The following is a 5,592-nucleotide window of genomic DNA, read 5'->3' as shown; positions in this document are numbered from 1 at the left end:
TTATTGTTTCTATTTCCATTTTTAGATTCTGGACAGTTTTGCTCATTTCCTTCACCTGTTTGATTGTGGTTTACTGTAGTTCTTTAAGGGATTTTTGTGTTTCCTCTTTAAGAGCTTGTAGCTCTTTACCTGTGTTCTCCTGTATTTCTTTGAGGGTGCTATTTTTCTCTTTCTTAAGGTCCTGTATCATCATCATGATAAGTGATTTTAGATCTGAATCTTGCTTTTCCGGTGTGATGTTGTGTCCAGGACTTGCTATGGTGGGAGAATTGGGTTCTCATCTTGGCAAGTGACCCTGGTTTGTGTTGTTTATTTTCTTACACTTGCCCCCCACTATCTGGTTAACTCTAGTGCTACCTGCCCTTGCTAAATCTGACTGGAGCCTCGATACATCTTATAGTCCTCTAGCATAAGAAATAGAATAGGTAGTTATGAGTGTGGGAGGAGGGGAAATAGGAATGAGAGGATCAAATGGAGAGGAGAAGGGAATAGGTAAGGGAGGGATATGGGAAGGGGAAACAAAGGGCTGATGTGTCATGTGAAAACCGAATGTAGTAGAATCTTCCTAAAATATATAAATATATGAAGGTGTTGTAAATTAAATTGCCAAATAATGGGGAGGGCGGACAACAGAAGCACAACTAGACATCGCTCATCACCAAATGAAACTTCCAGTATGTGAAATGTGTTATATCTAATTGAGTTATTAACTAATGGGGTCCCGTAAGAATTCCTAAAAAACCCAGGCTATTGTCAAGGCTATTGGTAACTTCCCCTAAAATGACATTAAAGCTCTATTGCTGAAGACAACACGTATACACTCATTGAACATGGAGAACCTAAGCTAGTGCCTAGAGCCTTCATTACTGAGGACTAGCATTCATAGTACTAAAAGATACTCTGCAGGCTACCAAAAAAGAAACATAAAGACCAACATAGCCATTAAACTTTGAGCTACAAGATTGACCAGCCTGTGAGATACACTGGTAAAATAGTGGCACAAAACTTGTGGGAGTAATCAACCAAAATATGATTTGAATTAAGACCCACTTCATGAGATGGACCCCATACACAACCCCTCTGAGCAGCCAAGAATCTAAGACTAGGTAGGAAAGATACCTCAGAGGAAAAAAACCAAATGTTCTGCTGAAGAAATATAGCAATAAAATGAGTCCTAATAAAATTCTACGGTATTAACAGCATCTCTTGTGCTTCCTTCGGTTCCTTTACTTGTTTATTTGTTTTGTCATATTTTGGTTAATTAATTCTATCTTATCCTACTTTTTAAATTTTTTTTTTATTTTTGTTTTCTTCGAGACAGGGTTTCTCTGTGTAGCCTTGGCTGTTCTGGAACTCACTTGTAGACCAGGTTGGCCTCGAACTCAGAAATCCACCTGCCTCTGCCTTCCAAGTGCTGGGATTAAAGGCGTGAGCCACCACTTTATAAGGCTTTATCTTATTCTACTTTATTATTATTCCAAAGGTGGCTGTTTTCTGGAGAGACAGAAAGGTTGTGGGCCCGAACGGGAGTGGGGGTGGGGGTAGGGGAAAAGGAAGTCCAGATTAGCAAACCATCTGTTTTTAATTAAAAAAAGAGAAAAATAAACTATACTTCTCTATATCACTAACTGTGAAGTTCAAGGAGGTACAATTGAGGCAGCATATCAAGAGCTCATTCAAAATGCTTGACTTTTGAATGAAATGCATCCTTTTGTCAACTTCCTAGCAACACTAATTATCAGATTACTGAAGCATTGGGATTTCCAGAGTTCTACTACCCTGAGTACAAGAAAATTTTACATGATTAATGTTAAATAAAAATCATGATGAGTGTGTCTTCCTGGTGTGTTGTAAGGCCTTGAGTATCTGGGAGTTATTTATAAAGTCACCACTATTTCCTGACATTCACAAATTTGATATTACATACTCTAATAATACAAATAATATCTATACAATGCTCTTGCAATTAATATAATAACTTTCATCTAAAACAAAAAATGACATTCACTTACCTTCTCTATGTCTCAGTTTATTTATCTCTAAAATAAAAATGTAGTTATAGGTCAATAAAAATATATGAACACACCCTTCATATATGTGTGCATGCACAGACTCCAAAGACATATGCACAGCAGAAGAAGTCATATGATGCTGCTTAGCTTTTTCAAGACATAATGCACTTTCCTATTAATAGAGAAATATTTATGTCCTTAATTTTTGTTTTGTTTTCTGGTAGTATAAATTCAACCAAGGGCTTCATGCATGTTCAACAAATATTCTACCACTGTGTATGTCTCCGGACCTCTTTTGATGCGCTATTTAGAGATAAGGTCTTACCAAGTCACCCATTCTAGCCTTAAACCCACTTAACGCTAGCTCAGACTAGTCTGGAACTTCCGATCCTCTTGCTTTGGACTTCTAATGGCTAGAACTACAGGCTAGGGTTACAACACTAGCTATTTCTTTTCACTGTTGCTGGCTGCATAGTTTTATGCACTAATTGCGTGTAACAATTATCCTCATTGTGGAAATTCAGTATTAGCAATTGCTGTAACTCTGTAATTAAGTGTTAGTACACTTTAGATGCATAACCATGGAGACAGAAAGTATGTTCCTAGCAAACATACAAGTTTTAATATTGCCCAATTATCCTACTGAATTATAGTTCTTTTAAATGTCTTGGAGGGCTATTTTCTGATTATATTTTAATGTAATGAGCTTACATTTCTTAGTTGTGATAAAACGATATGTCAGCAACAATAAGATGGGACAGTAGATTTTATTTTAAGCCAAGGAAGGGTGTCAGAATTGTTTCTCCAGTGGACTCAGAAATAAGGACTTTCTTGCTAAACTCTTTTACCTTATCTGACAGATTAGAGTAAAGGGCTAGAATAAAAGCAACCAGATCCACTGCCACATGTTGAATGCAGTCTTCAATGTCAATGACACTCTACCTGCATCTACCTTCATCTAATACTGCTGGGCAGTGAACAAGATACAAAGAAATGGAAGCCATTGTCACTGTCTGCAAAGGGTAGGCAGATGTTGAAGACCTTACTCATGCTTTTTGTCTAGTGTCTTTTAATCCAACTCATAAGCTTCTGTAGCCCTAATTTATTTTGATAGTAGAAACAGGTCTCCTTTATAGACTACTCAACTTGCTTATTCACTGTTGTTCCCTAGTAAGTGATTCATATTTCCTGTTTTTTTTTTTTATGTTTTTGTTTTGCCTCAGCATCTTAAAAGCACAGGGATGAGAGGAATCAGAAAATCTAGGTAGTTTATCTGTGTAAATGCTGCTGCAAGTCTTAAGAAATCATTTTTGGCAGAGACAAACACCTTCTAAAATCTCCCTACACATATTAGAAAGAAAACAAACTTTTAGTTTTGTATACTTAGCATTAGAATAGTTGAGATAAGTGACAATGTGTGACATTATCAGGCCTCAGTTCTTAGCAAATACCATCTGCTTTGATTTGTAGATGCTTGAAATCAGAAGTGGATTTTCTTCACAATTATCCTTAAAATTTCCAGGACAAAGCTTGCATAAAATATTCTGATCTATTATTTGGTCATAACTCTGCTAGGGGAAGTTTGGAGAACAATATGAAAAAGATGGTGACTCTAAACTTATTTGATGATGCTAGTAACAAAGTTGGCTGTCAGCTACTCCTTTTATAGTACTTTTGTTTTGATAAAAAATTATTGGGATTGGGTGTCAATTAGTGACACAGCTTTTTACTACTTGTTTTGCATGTATGTACAAGGCCCTGGGTGTGTTTCCTGAGTACTAAGATAAATAAATTAGGGGTAAAAGGGTGATTTTATGTTAAAAGAGGAATTCTCATTCAAACAAAGAGAACTATCTCTTTAATTTATTGTTATCATCACTCAATATATATTATCATATAGTTCCTTGTTTGCTGATTCTCAATTTCTTTAAATAATTTAAGGGTAACTAATAGTCAATGTAAATATTTGACTAACTGGCACATATTTTTAATGGAAATATCAATTAACAAATGTTCAGTAGGGTTTGTTAGACAGAGAGAGAGAGAGAGAGAGAGAGAGAGAGAGAGAGAGAGAGAGAGAGAGAGAGAGAGAGAGAGAGAGAATTTTTGCAAATAGTTGAGAAACAACCTCTGATCTGGGGTCACCGTAGAAGAGCAGCTGTTTTTGCAGTTTTCTGGTAATTGGTATACCCTCTTGACCTCTCCAGAAGTCAACAGTCTCACTGAACCATTGAAGATGGCTTTGTGACCCTCAGAGAATCCTGGTTAAGAAGGAAGTTCATGATACCCTGTCACCTTTGGGTACACATTACTCACATAAACAGCATATCTACAGGGCAGTTCAGTGCATCTGACCTGACAGATCTCAGAGGATGCTACAGTTTATCCTCGTGTTGTTCATCTTTACTTTTTTATCTGTTTGCAGACTTCTTGAACCTCTTATTGCTCATATTTTATCCTATGAGTGTCCCGGAGGCTCTAAAAAGGATATTTACCACTGCTAATTGTAGGCTGGGAGTCCAGACACATAGCTAACCTTGGCTGAAGAGTGTGTTTGCTCTTCCTTTTACTGCGGTTTAACTCACAAGAGACTAAAAGTCTATGAACTTTTGGTTCTTTTGAGATTTAAGCAAAGTAGATATTTCTTAGTTCAAAAGAAAGTCAAAGAAACACTGATAGTCTGAGGGTATACTTTCACTCTTGTCGTGGGAAGTCTCTTGGAAACATGATCTACAATTTTGAAGTATTAAAATTGAAATAGAAATTATTAGATTACTTACCTTTAAAGCGATCTAGTTGTGCTCAGGGACCTAAGTTGTGAATGGCTGTAGAAACAAAACGCACACACCCTAAGCAGAGACCATCCAGAGAGTCCTTTAAACTACTGGGCAACACAAAATTGTGTAGTCCAAAAGCCCTAACAGTGACCTAAACTGTTGACAGAATAAACATTGTGTCGAAACTCTGACTTTTGAAATATTAGCAGAAATCCTGAAATTCTAAGCATAGCAGTTTCTATGGTCTTGACTTGTTTTCAGTGATTTCCACATTCAGAGTTGTTGCAATAGCTCTTATGGCTGCAAAGAATTCTTTAGAAAGTAGGTGTGGTTCTACTTGTCTTGTGGAGTGAGGGATTAATCTAGAAATGGGGATGAAAAGTTGTGCAAAGATCTTCTTCTGGGTATACATTGGATTTATTTGAACAATAGCTACTGAGAAACCATTGTACTAGGCAGTTAACTTAGGTGTTTTAGCAACTGTGGGGCTTCAAACGTGTTTACAGAGGCCTGAGAATCAAGATCACATAAAATGCCCTACATTTTTATGTGTAAAGTTGTTGGCAATTGATTAGTGAGAAAACTTGCGAGTGTAAGGGAAGAGAATGGAAGCTAAGGAAACTAAGAATTAAAATGAAACAGTTATTTTTTCCAGGAGAATATGTGTTCAGTTAGAAACCATTTTTTCCTCTCTCTTCTAATAACAATAGATTCAAAGCCAAGTGATTCCACTAAGAAAACCCCAAATCAACGGCAACCAACTGTGGAAACCTTGAGTCTGTCTACTAGGTCTTCTGTATGTT

General features: G+C 36.7%; 1 protein-coding gene across 3 annotated transcripts in view; it reads right to left on the bottom strand.

The window, feature by feature from the left end:
* The window catches only part of C6 (complement C6), an 83,313-nt gene extending 78,419 nt beyond the window's left edge, over positions 1–4,894 (bottom strand). The window contains exons 1-2 of one of the 3 annotated variants that reach the window (XM_031360043.1): positions 4,793–4,871; positions 2,013–2,039 (exon numbers count right to left, since the gene is read on the bottom strand). The gene's annotated coding sequence lies outside the window, so the exon portion shown is untranslated. Of the gene's footprint in view, positions 1–2,012; positions 2,040–4,140; positions 4,242–4,792 lie in introns of those variants that run through there. The other 2 variants (XM_031360042.1, XM_031360044.1) reach the window with 2 other exon arrangements.
* Positions 4,895–5,592: the final 698 nt, after the last annotated feature.

Source organism: Mastomys coucha, unplaced genomic scaffold (assembly GCF_008632895.1).
Source record: "Mastomys coucha isolate ucsf_1 unplaced genomic scaffold, UCSF_Mcou_1 pScaffold8, whole genome shotgun sequence".
NCBI lineage: Eukaryota > Metazoa > Chordata > Mammalia > Rodentia > Muridae > Mastomys > Mastomys coucha.
The sequence above is the reverse complement of the archived record's forward strand: the minus strand, read 5'-3'. Positions and strand labels throughout refer to the sequence as shown.